Source organism: Tachyglossus aculeatus, chromosome 5 (assembly GCF_015852505.1).
Source record: "Tachyglossus aculeatus isolate mTacAcu1 chromosome 5, mTacAcu1.pri, whole genome shotgun sequence".
NCBI lineage: Eukaryota > Metazoa > Chordata > Mammalia > Monotremata > Tachyglossidae > Tachyglossus > Tachyglossus aculeatus.
Window position 1 is genome coordinate 101,353,240 of NC_052070.1, and position 14,291 is coordinate 101,367,530.

The 14,291-nt window shown below is 50.8% G+C and overlaps 1 long non-coding RNA gene across 4 annotated transcripts in view; it reads right to left on the bottom strand.

Moving 5' to 3' along the window:
* Window positions 1-1,222: 1,222 nt before the first annotated feature.
* LOC119928448 overlaps window positions 1,223-14,291 on the bottom strand; it is a 40,889-nt gene continuing 27,820 nt past the window's right edge. For 2 of the 4 annotated variants that reach the window (XR_005451083.1, XR_005451082.1), the window contains exon 6: window positions 1,223-2,014. This is a non-coding gene — a long non-coding RNA (uncharacterized LOC119928448). Of the gene's footprint in view, window positions 2,015-7,875; window positions 8,101-14,291 lie in introns of those variants that run through there. The other 2 variants (XR_005451084.1, XR_005451085.1) reach the window with 2 other exon arrangements.

A 14,291-nucleotide genomic window follows, 5' to 3' on the forward strand; every position in this document is an offset into this window, starting at 1 on the left:
GCGCTTGGAAAAGTGCAATCGAGTAATAGAGAAAATCCCTGCCCACAGCGAGCTCACAGTCTGGAGCGGGGGGGAGACAGACATAGACATAGACACAATTAAACAGACCCCAATATAAATAAATAAAATGACAGATACATACATAAGTGCCGTGGGGTGGGGACGGGGGAAAGAGCAAAGGGAGCGAGTCAGGCTGACGCGGAAGGGAGGGGGAGATGAGGAAAGGGGGGATTAGTCCGCTCCGCAGCCCCACAGCCCGGAAACCGCAGGGGCATCACTCTCATCGCTCATCCCTCCCGCCCATCCTTTCCCACCCCGGCTATAGGGCAGTCTGAGAGGGGGCACGCTATAACGGGGAGAGACCGTGGTGCTGCAGCTGGGATTGAAAGGGAGGGACATATTTATTATTCTATTCCTTTTATTAATTGATGTGTGTATCTATATAATTCTATGTATTTATATTGATGCTACTGATGCCTGTTCTCTTGTTTTGATGTCTGTCTCCACCCTTCTAGACTGTGAGCCCGTTATTGGGTAGGGATTGTCTCTATTTGCTGCTGAATTATACTTACCAAGCGCTTAGTACAGTGTGCTGCACACAGTAAGCGCTGAAAAAATACTACTGAATGAACGAATGAATGAATGAGGGGAAAAAAAGCCGCAGCCCCCGGACCCGTCCCGTCGGTTTCCACTCAAGCGGGAGGAGATCCCGCCCCTTTCCCCTTTTCCCTCCTCTGAGTTCCGCCCCCATTCCGGGATTGGCTCCTTTCGTTCCTCCTTCGGGCACCGGCCCGGCATCTGCCCAGCCCCCCGTATTGCGCGCGGTTCCTAGTAACGACGTTCTCGGACTCCCGAGGCACCGCACATTCGTCTCCCTCCCGTTTTCTCTTAGGGACCAACGTTTAATTGTGAGTGTGAGTCGGAAAGGGAGCGGAGTTTGAGCCAGAAGGGCAACTGGGTTAGTCGTGGGGGCGTCGAAGAGCCATTGGGTCAAAAAGACTAGATTTGGGGTCTTTTTCATCCCACTGGAACCTGGGGTGAGTGAAAGTGGGAATGCAACCTAACATCTGTGAGTGGAAGCAATGGCTTCATCTCCATATCTGGTGACCCCACTCCCTCTAAGACCTCTGGGCTTCTTCCCCCCACCCTTCCACACTCAACTTCCGCCTGCCACTCCCCTCCACGTCCCAACGCCACTATCTCCAACCAGAAACACCAGGAGAGATTGACCAAGGGTCATTTATTGAGTGGAAAAGGAGAGATCACAGAGATAAAAATCCATTCATAATAATAATAATAATAGCAATAATAATGGTATTTGTTAAGTGCGTACTATGTGCCAAGAACTGTTCTAAGCACTAGGATAGATACATGGTAATCAGGTTGTCCCCCTTGAGGCTCACAGTTCTAATCCCCATTTTACAGATGAGGCACAGAGAAGTGAAGTGGCTTGCCCAAGGTCATACAGCAGACAAGTGGAGGAGCAGGGATTAGGACCCACCCTCTGACTCCCAAGCCCATGCTCTTTCCACTAAACCATGCTGCTTCTCAAAATCAGCACCTTCAGCCACACTCCAGTTCTGGGCCTGCCCTCCCTGGATCTCCCAGGGGATCCCCTACCACTGGCAGAGAGACTGTGGAGGGCATGTTTGGCTGGAAGGCCCAATCTCATCCAGACTGTCTGCCCGCTCCGGTCTGGTGAGGGACAGGGAGAAGGATGGGTGGGGGTTTGGAAGATCAAGTCCTTATGGTTGTCTCTGCAGGGGGTCATCCTCTCTGCCCCTCTGCCAGCTCAGCCCTAATTTAAGTCCTCTCAATACGGGGCTCCTTGGCCCTGGGGGCGCAGATTCTGAACCTCTGTCACCACTGGAAAGACGTCGTCCCCGGCCAGCAGGACTTTTGATTTCATCCCTCCTCTTCTCTCCTGGTAAGCTCTCCTAAGGCCAGTGAGGCAGTATCCTTCCAGACAGGGAATCCAGAGCAGTTCCCCTCCCAGCATTTCCCTGTCCAAGACCTGCAGAGAAGAGACACCGAAAGAGTGAGTCCACGTGTATGTCCGTCTGTGTGTGCACATGTGTGGATGGTGTTCAGGTGTGTTTGTGCGTTTATTCACATGTAGGCCCAGGTTAACACCTGGGTGCTCACATGCATGTCCCTGCCACCAGGGATCCAGTTTAGGTGTATATACGTGTCCACGTTTGCTGACGGCCCTGCCTCACAACCTGGAGTCCTTTCCTCTTCCCCCTTTGCCCGCACCTCGCCTGTCACTGCCCATCTTTCCTTCTCCATCCCAGCTCCTCCTCAGCGGCCCCTCCTAGTGGCTGCCCAGCGCCTCCTCAGGGAGAGGGTCCTCTCCCCTTCCCCCAGCCCCAATTCCCCTGTGCTACAGGGCGAGGCCTGACCCCTCTCCCCCACAGGGCTGAGGGAGCTTGGGGCGGCGGAGTCCGCAAGGCCACTCAGGCTGGGGCTAAATAGAGAGCTCGGCCTGTGTCCATTGCTTATTCATGCCCTACTCGAGGAGGGGCTGGGCCTGCCCCTCTCCCTAGGCTGCCCGTCACGGCCCACAAGGCCCCGGGAGCAACTTTCTGGACAATTTAATCTCTCCGGGGTGTTTGGGGGCCTAGCGCTCCCTCCTCCCTCTCCATTGAGCCCTCTGATATCTCTCTCCGGCTCTCTTTCTCTACCCAGACACATGCTGCTTATGTAAATGAGCTGCTTTCACAGCTTCCTTCCCTTCCGCCTTTTCTTCCCCCGTCTCCCTCTCTCCCCCTCCCTCTTCCCCTCTCTGAATGCAACCCCAAAGCTGTTGACTCCCCATCCTTCCTCCCCAGCACAATGACACCTCTATCGGGACCCGGGGGAGGAGGACCAGGTGGGCGGGGGCCGGTGGTGATTTTAAACTAATAACACGTGTTTTCATCCTGGGAGTCGCTATCCTATCTCCCCCTCCCTGCCCCTTTGACCTTCTTCATATTCTTTTCCAGGATTGCTGGACAGCAGTCTCCCAACTCCTACCCACCTTTCTCAAGACCGGCTCCCCAGAGGGGCCCCGGGAGCTCAGCAGCTCAGTCGGTGATCCTTTCTTCACCCACCGTCCTGGATCAGACCACTGGTCCTCCAGCCCAGACCCTGAACAAGATCTCCTAGGGGATCCAGTCCCCACTCTCTGAGAGCATCCCACCTGATTCAAAGCGGGGGCGCCATCGCCAAAGGGGCGAGACGGACTGGCCCACCCTTAGGCTGCTGCCACAGAAATACAATGTGCAGTCCCAGAAACCTTTTTGCAAATCTGGACCGGCGGCCTTTCTTCTGAGGAAAAGGCTGGCAGCCAGGTCCTTTCTGGGCAGCTCCCACTTTAAGATCTTGGCTCTCAGTCAGACAGAAGCTCCAACCCTGAAGGGAGGTGATGCCTGAAGGAGAGGGGTTCCCTTGGGGTGTGGATTAACCGAGAGGCCCCTTGGTTCCTCAGGGGACAGAGAAGCCTCCGCGGGAAGGAGGCCTCTCTTCTTGAATGGTTCCCTGCCAACATTGTTTCCCACCGAACTCCTATCCTGGGGGGTGGGGAGTGTGTGGTGGTGTGTGTGGGGGGAATTATTCAGGGAGGGGGACGTAAAGAGGAGGTGGGGGGGCAGCTTTCAGTAAAGGCACCCGGGAATGTGTCACAAGAGGGAGAGAAAGAGAGAGAAAAAAAAAGCAACTAGGAGAGACGGGACGTCAAGGACTCCTGAGTAATGAATAGCGAGTTTGCCCTTGAACCTCGCTGGGCCTTGCCATTCCCAGGCTCAGAACAAGAGCAGAGACATGTCTGAGCCCAGCTGCAGGGGGACCTGGCTAGGGTTCATCTCAGACACTTTGACAGGCCGGGCCTTTTCCCTGCATAGTTCAGACCGGCCTCCAGGCTCCCCTGACAACAGCATAGTGCAGTCGCCAGGGCCGGGCCTTGCCTGCTGCATACAGAAGTGAGGAGGGGGAGGAGGAAGAGAAGGAGGAGACTGCTGGGAATTGGGGTGGGGGGAAGTTTTGTAGAGAGGGGAAAGGGGAAAAGAGGCAGGAGGCCGTTAACCCTTTGAATGCCAGAACCCCGATTTTGAAGATCCTTTTTGTTCCCCTTTACACAGTGGCAAGATGGTCTGAAATGGGCTTGGCCTCTGGATAACACCTTGAATTTGTGGAGGGTTTTCTTTTTCCAAAGGTGTTTCCCATCAGTCATCTCAGTCTGTCCTCACCACAGCCTTCTGGGGCAGACAAAGGAATTTTTATCTCCATTTTACAAATGAGCAAACAGAGGCATGGAGAGGGTAAGCGACTGGATCAAGGTCACACAGTGGGCCAGCGGGCCGGCTGAGAATAGAACACAGGAGTTCTGACTCCCAGACCAGGGCTCTTTCCACCAGATGACACTGTAAACCTGGTCTAGCCAATAAGGCCCTAGGTACTAGGGCTACTTGCAGTCCATGGCCAGAAATGTGGGACTCCAGTTCCAGGTCAAAGAGGAGAGGACATGTAGAGACACAAAGGTCAATTTTAAACACCTGATACTCACCCTCCTTCAACCTCACAGGACTTATGTACATACCAGTAATTTATTTCAAGATCCATCTCCCCCTTTAGAATGTAAGCGCCTTGTGGGCAAGGAATGTATTCATTTAGTCTGGCTGTGGATGGGTGTGAACAGCAAGGCTCATGCTTCCAGCCATCCACTTTGGATAATCTGCTACTTATTCTCAAAGAGAGGTGGTGAATCCATGGTTTGGTGAAATTAATTAATCAGTTGTATTTACTGAATGCTTGCTGTGTGCACAGCACTGTACTAAGTGCTCGGAAGAGTACAATACAACAGACTGAGCCCTCATTTCCTCTTCTTCCTCTCCCTGCTGTGTCACCCTTGTCTTTGTATTTACACAATTTATTCTCCCCTGTTTCAACCCCACAGCACTTCTGTATATATCCATAATTTATTTATATTAATATGTGTATCCCCCTCTAGTCTGTAAGCTCATTATGGGCAGGGAACATGTCTACCATCTCTGTTACATAGTACTTTCCCAAGTGCTTAAGTACAATGCTCTGCACACAGTAAACACTCAATAAATATGCTTGATCAATTGATCGTGTGCAGCCTTCTACTCTTCTTGAGCATAGACTTCTTTTTCCCAGTTTTGGCTTGCCATTGCTACTCACAACCCTAGAGGTCTTGGCCAATCACTAAACTCTGTGTCTTGGTTTTTCCAACTGGGATGTGAAGACATTACCCAGGGCCTCACTGACCCTTGTAGACTAGGGGTGGGGAGAGGAAAAATCAGGTGTCCCAATTACTGAAAAATCTACCCCCACCATCTTGCTCAAAGGCATTGGGGAGATACTGGAGTTCTGGCCTCAGAGGGGAAAAGTGCTCTGGATTATGCTTGCCTATCTTTTCCCCATCCTTCTCCCCTGCCACACACCCTCCCCTTTGTTCTGCTTACTCTCTTCCTAGCAGTTGTTGCTTCCTGAACACCCCAGACAAGCCCACCAGAGCAACTCTTCCTAAGGAATTGGGAATACTGAACTTGAGTCCCCCCTACCCTATCATTAGAATGATCCCACAAGGCCCAGGAAGCAAGGCTGCCCTCTCCCTACAGCCCCATGTTGCCATGAGGAATTAAATGGGCAGCATCCAATTGTGACCCCACGTGGGACAGGGACTGTACCCAACCTGATTAGCTTGTATTTTCCCCAGTGCTTTAGCGCAGTGCCTGGCACATAGTAAGCACTTAACAAATACCATAACCCCACGCCCCTCACAAAACCCCCAGCAATGGGATGTCTGGAGAAGAGTGATAGTGCTGACTTCAGGGCTAGAGAAAAACAGTGAAGGCAATGCTAAAGGATCTTGTCGGGGGGGAGGCGAGGGTCATGATCCCTGTCCCTTTCCCTGAGTTGGAGGAAGAAAAGTAAAGGCACCCGGTTTAGGCGGCCAGTGGAAAACCAGCCTCACTCTTTAGCCTAAGGCACTGACTCATTCCTGCACATTCTGCTCCTCTCACACCAACCTGCTCTCTATACCTCAATCAGCTCTTCTCCAGACTGCGAGCTTGTTATGGGCAGGGAACATGTCTGCTGATTCTGAGGTATTGTACTCTCCCAAGTGCTTAGCACAGTGCTCAGTAAATACCATCGATTGATTGTCTATCCCAGCTCCACCACCTGTCAGCTGTGTGACTTTGGGCAAGTCACTTAACTTCTCTATGCCTCAGTTACCTCATCTGTAAAATGGGGATTAAGTAAGCCCACCGTGGGACAACTTGATCACCTTGTAACCTCCCCAGCGTTTGCAGTGCTTTGCACATAGTAAGTGCTTAATAAATGCCATCATTATTATTATTATTCCACCACTGACCCCTTGCTCACCTCCTCCCTTGGGCCTGGAACTCCATCCCTCTTCATATCCCACAGTCCACCACTCTCTCAACCTTCAGAACCCTCCTAAAATCACATCTCCTCCAAGAGGCTTTCCCAGAGTAAGCCCTAATTTCCTCTACCCTCCTTCTCCTCTTACAACTTTGCACTTGGCTGTGTACCCCAGCGCTTAGAACACTGCTTTGCACATAGTAAGCACTTAACAAATGCCATTATTATTACAATTATTATCCCTTCAGCACTTTGTGGCCCCACAGCCCATATGTATATACCCTTATTCTCTACTACATTATAATAATGATGGTATTTGTTAAGTGTTCACTATGGTGTCAAGCACTGTTCTAAGTGCTGGGTAGATACAAGCTAATTGGGTTGAACACAGTACCTTTCCGACATGGGACTCACAGTCTTCATCGTCATTTTATAGATAAGGTAAATGAGGCACAGAGAAGTTAAGTGACTTACCCAAGGTCATATAGCAGACAAGTGGTGGAGCTGGGATTAGAATCCAGGTCCTTCTGACTCCCAGGCCCGTGCTCTATCCACAGCACCACGCTGCATCCCCAATCTGGAATTTATTTTAATGTCTGTGTCTCATGTAGACTATGAGTTCCTTGTGGGCAGGGATCATGTCTGCCAACTCTATCGCATTGTACTTTTCCAAAGGCTTAGTACAGTGCCCTAAACACAGTAAGCATTCAATAAATATCGCTGATGGATCCTGCAGAACATCTGCATAGCCAGCAGGAAGTAGCACCCCTCCTCCACCCCCACCCCTCACCCCACCCTTTCAGCATTTCATTGCTTCCAGGTTGGGGCAAAGGCAGGGAGAAGAAAGTGCCAAATAAAATTCACTGCTGCTTTATAAATAGGGTCTTCTGCCTCTGCTTCTCTTTTTCCAACCTCAAAGCCTTGGCTTGTCCAGTGAGACTCATGGAAGCCAAGTGGATGGGATAACCCATTCGGCTTTGCACTTGGCTGGTGGGTAATCTGTGGGGCTCCTCCACACTCCAGGGTAACCATACACCTGGAAGCTCTGCACCTGTGTCACTTGTCCCTGCAGGTTATTGCAGTGAAAGTGATGGCCAGGTAGTGTCTGAAGCATCCCCTTTCCTTTTCTCCCAACCTCTTCTGCGTCACCCTGACTTGCTCCCTTTGTTCTTCCCCCCTCCCAGCCCCACAGCACTTATGTACATGTCTGTAATTTATTTATTTGTATTGGCTGAGAAGCAGCATGGCCTAGGGGCAAGAACACGGTTTTGGGAGTCAGAAGACTTGGGTTCTAATCCCGGCTCCACCACTTGTCTGCTGGGTGACTTTGGGCAAGCCACTTAGCTTCTCTGTGCCTCAGTTACCTCATCTGTAAAATGGGAATTAAGACTGTGAGTCCCACATGAGGCAACCTGATTACCTTGTATCTACCCCAGTACTTAGAACAGTGCTTGGCACATAATAAGCACTTAACAAATACCATAATAATAATAATAATTACTTTTTTTATTATACGTGGACTGTTTGGGACTCAGAGGTCGAAGTCCTGGGGGCAAATTCCTTTGCTTTCAGGAAAATAGGACTTGGTAGGCTCCACTCTGCTTTCTAGGTCTGGAAGGAAGAGGGTCTTCTCCTAGGTCCTGGGGCCTGCTGGCACTCCAGTCTTCCAGGCTCCACACAGAGGCAGCTGCATGTGAACACTCAGAAGCCCTGAGTAGTCAAGAAGGAAGATATCATGCAGGTGATATCTTGGGGGTTCCATTTGGGCACTTCAAGGGTCCCCTTGGGTTCTGGTATCTGGTCCACCTTTAGCAGTTCTGCTTCCTTGCTCACCTGCTCATCTGGATTTAAGGATGTTCTCCTCCTCTCCCATGCTGCCCTGCTGGGGATATTCCCTCAGCTTCCACCCCTGGAATTCAGGGTCTTGGCCTCAGGGTTTTTTTTTATTTCTGGGCTGGACCACACAGGCCCCTCTCCCCCGACCTCCCGTCCCGACCCCCTCCTCCGAAGTCCCGATCCAGGATTGGGCAATAGCCAGTAACAGAAGTAGGTTCCACATCAGGTTCGAGCTTTGGGAACCAAAACAGGATTCAGGGTCTATTCTGGCTTGGCACTTTCTGGGCCGGCAAGGCACTTGCTGGACCTCTTAGCTTTGTGGGCCCTTATGAGTCCGTATGAAGGCTGGCTATTCATTGTCCAACAGGGCCCACCCAATCCCAGTTAGCCAGGCAGGAGCCCTGTCCCCATGTGTACCAGGGGGGCATTAACTGCCCAAATGGGGAAACTGATGCAGAGGCAAAGAAGACCCAAAGGGGCACAGAACACTTGGAGACCCCACAGGTGGAGCTGACCTAGGGCTCTAGAAAGTAGAGAAGTAGTGTGGCCTGATAGAACACAAGCCTGGGTGTCAAAAGGACCTGGGTTCTAATCTCAGCTCTTCCTCTTGTTTGCTGTGTGACCTTGGGCAAGCCACTTCACTAAGCAGCGTGGCTCAGTGGCAAGAACCTGGGCTTTGGAGTCAGAGGTCATGGGTTCAAATCCCTGCTCTGCCAATTGTCAGCTGTGTGACTTTGGGCAAGTCACTTAGCTTCTCTGTGCCTCAGTTACCTCATCTGTAAAATGGGGATTAAGACTGTGAGACCCCGTAGGACAACCTGATCACCTTGTAACCTCCCCAGAGCTTAGAACAGTGCTTTGCACATAGTAAGCGCTTAATAAAATGCCATTATTATTATTATTATTATTATTATTACTCTGTGTCTCAGTTACCTCATCTGTAAAATGGGGATTAAAGATTGTGAGCCCTATGGTGGGACAGGGACTGTGTCCAACCAAATTAACTTGTATCTACCCCAGTGCTTAGTACAATGACTAGCACATATTAATAATTAATAATAATAATAATAACAATTATGGCATTTGTTAAGCATTTACTATGTGCTAAGCACTGTTCTAGGCACTGGGGTAGATACAAGTTAATTTGGTTGGACACAGTCCCTGTCCCACCATAGGGCACACAGTCTTTAATCCCCAAGGTAATCAAGCTGTCCCACGTGAGGCTCACAGTCTTAATCCCTATTTTACATATGAGGTAACTGGGGCAAGCCACTTTACTTCTCTGGGCCTAAGGTCACCCAGCAGACAAGTGGCAGAGCCGGGATTAGAACCCACGTCCTCTGACTCCTAAACCTGTGCTCTGGCCACTAAAATACGCTGTTAACAAATACAAATAAAAAAAAATAGAAAGAAAGGAGCGCTTAGGGGCAAGGCGTTGGGGGTGGAAGCCTGTTCTTCCTGTCTCAGCTGTCAGGCGAGGAAACTGCAATGATACAAAAAAAAAGGGCGGGGGATGGATGTCTAATCTGGCTGGCTTGTGGCCACCGGCTGCTAAACTTCAAGCCCCGGCCCTCGTTTCCCGGACCCCGGTTCCCGGCTTCCGGAGGCTCCTGACCTGCCCGGGCCACCGCGGAGAGAACCGCGCCCGGAATGCGATTCGACGGCTTTGAGCGCTGCTCCGCAGCCGGGTGAGACCGCGAAACTCCCCTGCCACTAACCGCCTGCCCACAACCCACAAGATTAAGCCGCTGAGCCGGAAAGGAGCGGGGAAAGACGGGGAGGCGAAGGCCTTAGAGAAGGAGCCCGGCTTAGGGGAAAGGGCCGGGGCTTGGGAATCAGGCGACGTGGATTCTAATGCTGCCTACACCGCTTGTCTGCTGTGTGACCTCGGGCAAGCCACTTAGCTTCTCTGGGCCTCAGTTACCCCATCTATAAAATGGGGATTAAAACTGTGAGCCCCACATGGGACAATCTGATTACTTTATATCTACCCCAGCGCTTAGAACAGTGCTTGGCACAAAGTAATCACTTAACAAATACCATTATTATTATTATTATTTTACCTCCCAAAGACCCCACCTGCCCCTCCCCCCTCCCCGGCCTGTCATCTCCTGAATAGCCCCCTCCTCGACCTTCCTCTTCCTCCACCTCCACGTTCCTCCTCATTCCATCATATTTATTGAGTGCTTACTGTGTGCAGAGCCTCCCTCCTCCCTTCTTCTCCCCCTTCCGCCCTCTCCCCTCACCTTCTGCATGTTTGGGGGAGTAATAATAATAATAATAATAATAATAATAATAATGATAATAATAATGGTATTTGTTAAGCTTATACTATATGCCAAGCACTGTTCTAAGCGCTGGGGTAGATATAAGGTAAACAGGTTGTCCGATGTGGGGCTCACAGTCTTAATCCCCAATTTACAGATGAGGTAAGTAAGGCACAGAGAAGTGAAGTCACTTGCCCAAAGTCACACAGCTGACAAGTGGCAGTGTTGGGATTAGAACCCATGACCTCTGACTAAAGAGAATATATATATATATATATATATATATATATATATATATATATATATATATATAAAGGGAATATAGGGATAGAGGAGGGGGAACAGACTTAGAAACTTTTAGATACAGAGCTAGACAGAGACAGAGACAGAGAGACATTCCCAGAAAAACAGGATCAGCCACAGCCCCCTTCAAAGCCCTTCAAGAGGCCTTCCAAACTAAGCCACACTTTTCCTCAGCTCTCCCTCCCTTCTGCTTCACCTTCTGCCCCCTTTGCTCTTCCCTGCTCTCCCTACCCCACAACACTTATGTATATATCTATAATTCAATTTATTTATATTGATGCCTGTTTACTTATTATGATATCTGTCTCCCCCTCCTCTAGACTGTAAGCCCTCTGTGGGCAGAGATTTTCTCTCTTTATTGCTGTATTGTACTTTCCAAGCTCTTAGTACAGTGTTCTGCACACAGTAAGCACTAAATAAATATGAATGAATGATAGAGTGGAAGCCAGGACAGAAGGGAAGGAGGAGCAGGCAGTGGCTGTGGCAACCTGGGGGTTGAGCCAGAGAGTGGTCAGAGGATAGGAAGGGGGATCAGGAGAGAGAAAAGTCCTGGGGAACCAGGCTCTGGTTAACCGCCCCCTCCCCCAGCCCAGCGAGAGGGCCCCAATAATAATAATAATAATAACTGTGGTATTTGTTAAGCACTTACTGTGTGCCAGGCACTGTGTTAAGTGCTGGCGTGGATACAAGCAAATTGGGTTGGACCCATTCCCTGTCCCACATGGGGCCCCCGGTCTCAATCCCCCTTTTACAGATGAGGTAGCAGAGGTACAGAGAAGTGAAGTGACTTGCCCAAGGTCTCACACAGCAGACAAGTGGCAGAGCTTCAGGTAGACCATGACTCCGGAAGAGAGTACAGCAAAGGGACAGAGGGCAACCAGAAAGATGGCTGCCCCGTGGCGATGGTATCTCTGCCCGGGTCGGGGGGCTGCTAAGAGCCAGGAAACAGGGAGACCGCTGGTGGTACCAGACTCCTGGTGTCTCCTCTGTTACTTCCCATCCTCGGCCCCATGGGCCCTCCACCACCCAGGCTCCTGGAGCACAGTTCAGAGATACGTGAGTCTCCCTGCCACCCCAGCCTCTTTCCCAAAGGAGACAGACCTTCTGCCTCCTCAGGAACCAAGACAGGGAAGGGGCCAGGGGTGGAATGATGCCAGGTCCCGAATAGTTTCCAATGATAGTAGCAATAATATTAATTATTATAATAATTTGAATTTTTATAGAGCTTTCATTTTTCCAAAGTGCATCTAAACTGCTTATCCCATTTTGTCCTCTCTTGCTGGTGGGGAGGAGAGGCAGTTATTATTATCCCCATTTTACAGATGAGGAAACTGAGGTCCACAAGGGTTAAGTGACTTTCCTGAGGTCATCCAGGTCCTCCCACCGCCAGACCTCTACCCTTTCCACTAGACCTCAAGATTGTAAGCTCATTGTGGGCAGGGAGACTCCAGTGTTTTTTACTCGCCCTAGCACTTAGGACAGTACTCTTCTTACAGTAAGATTGATCGACTGACTGATTGACCAGGCAGCCTCATCCGAGATCTTTGTCCAGAAACGCTCTGGGCATGTTACTCCCCTCCTCAAAGATAAAAAATCTCCAGTGGCTACCAATCAACCTACGCCTCAGGCAGAAGCTCCTCACCCTCGGCTTCAAGGCTCTCCATCACCTCGCCCCCTCCTACCTCACCTCCCTTCTCTCCTTCTACAGCCCAGCCCACACCCTCTGCCACTAATCTCCTCACTGTGCCTTGTTTCTGCCTGTTCCACCGTCGACCCCTGGCCTGGAATGCCCTCCCTCTGCACATCCGCCAAGCTAGCTCTTTTCCTCCCTTCAAGGCCCTACTAAGAGCTCACCTCCTCCAAGAGGCCTTCCCAGACTGAGCCCCCTCCTTCCTCTCCCCCTCCTCCCCCTCTCCACCCCCCCACCTTACCTCCTTCCCTTCCCCACAGCACCTGTATATATGTATATATGTTTGTACGTATTTATTATTCTATTTATTTATTTATTTTACTTGTACATATTTATTCTACTTTTTTTATTTTGTTAATATGTTTTGTTTTGTTCTCTGTCTCCCCCTTCTAGACTGTGAGCCCACTGTTGGGTAGGGACTGTCTCTATATGTTGCCAACTTGTACTTCCCAAGCACTTAGTACAGTGCTCTGCACACAGTAAGCACTCAATAAATACGATTGAATGAATGAAAGGCCCCTGCTTGGTCTCTTCCTCTCGGGCCCAGATCCAAGGAGCCTGGGGGAAATGGGGTACAGGATTACACACACACACACACACACACACACACACACACACACACACACACACACACCCTTCTCCCTGTTCCCTCCCACCAGTGTTCCGCTAGGTTCCATACCCAAGGTTAGAGTTTCAGGGGGTTAAGGGGAGGGGTCCCCTAGCTCAGCTAGCAGGAGGGACACCCCGCAGAGTCACTCCACACATGTCCTTCCAGCTCAAGTCACAGGGTGGGGGCTTTGAGGCCCTCAGCCCATGAGCAATGTCGGCCCCCACAGTCCATCCAGCCTAGATTCTGTCTCTAACAGGGGTTTGGAGAAAGCACAGGGCACTGCTTTCCTGGGCAATCATTGTCATAGTTGGGGGGATCAGCCAAGCCCCTAACTCTCCACTCTCCAACCCTGACTTTTCCTCTACTCATCCATGGATCTACTCAAGCCCTCTGGAGCCTGCTGCTATTTCCCTGGAATCACCCCTGACACCCAGCCCAGCAGGCAGGGTCCTATCCCCAAAGTGGGGAAAGAAAAGTTAGTGTTGCACTCTAATGGGCACAGGTCAGTAGAAAGCCACGATGGACTCCCTCTTAGAAGCTGGGGCCCTGGAGCCAGGATTTGCAGTCCAGCAGAGGTTGGGGTGCGGGGGGGATGACGAACTGAGGACAGAACCCAGGGTGGTTCTCAGGGCCAGCCCTCTCCCAAGAGCAGGGATTCATTCATTCATTCAATCGTATTTATTGAACGCTTACTGTGTGCAGAGCACTGTACTAAGTGCTTGGGAAGTACAAGTTGGCAACATATACAGATGGTCCGTACCCAACAGTGCGTTCACAGTCTGGAAGGGGGAGACAGAGAACAAAACAAAACATATTAACAAAATAAAAAAAGTAGAATAAATATGTACAAGTAAAATAAATAGAGTAATAAATACGTACAAACATATATACATATATACAGGTGCTGTGGGGAAGGGAAGGAGGTAAGGCCGGGGGGATGGAGAGGGGGAAGAGGGGGAGAGGAAGGAGGGGGCTCAGTCTGGGAAGGCCTCCTGGAGGAGGTGAGCTCTCAGTAGGGCCTTGAAGGGAGGAAGAGAGCTAGCTTGGCAGATGTGGGGAGGGAGGGCATTCCAGGCCAGGGGGATGATGTGGGCTGGGGGTCGATGGCGGGACAGGCGAGAACAAGGCACGGTGAGGAGATTAGTGGCAGAGGAGCGGAGGGTGCGGGCTGGGCTGTAGAAGGAGAGAAGGGAGG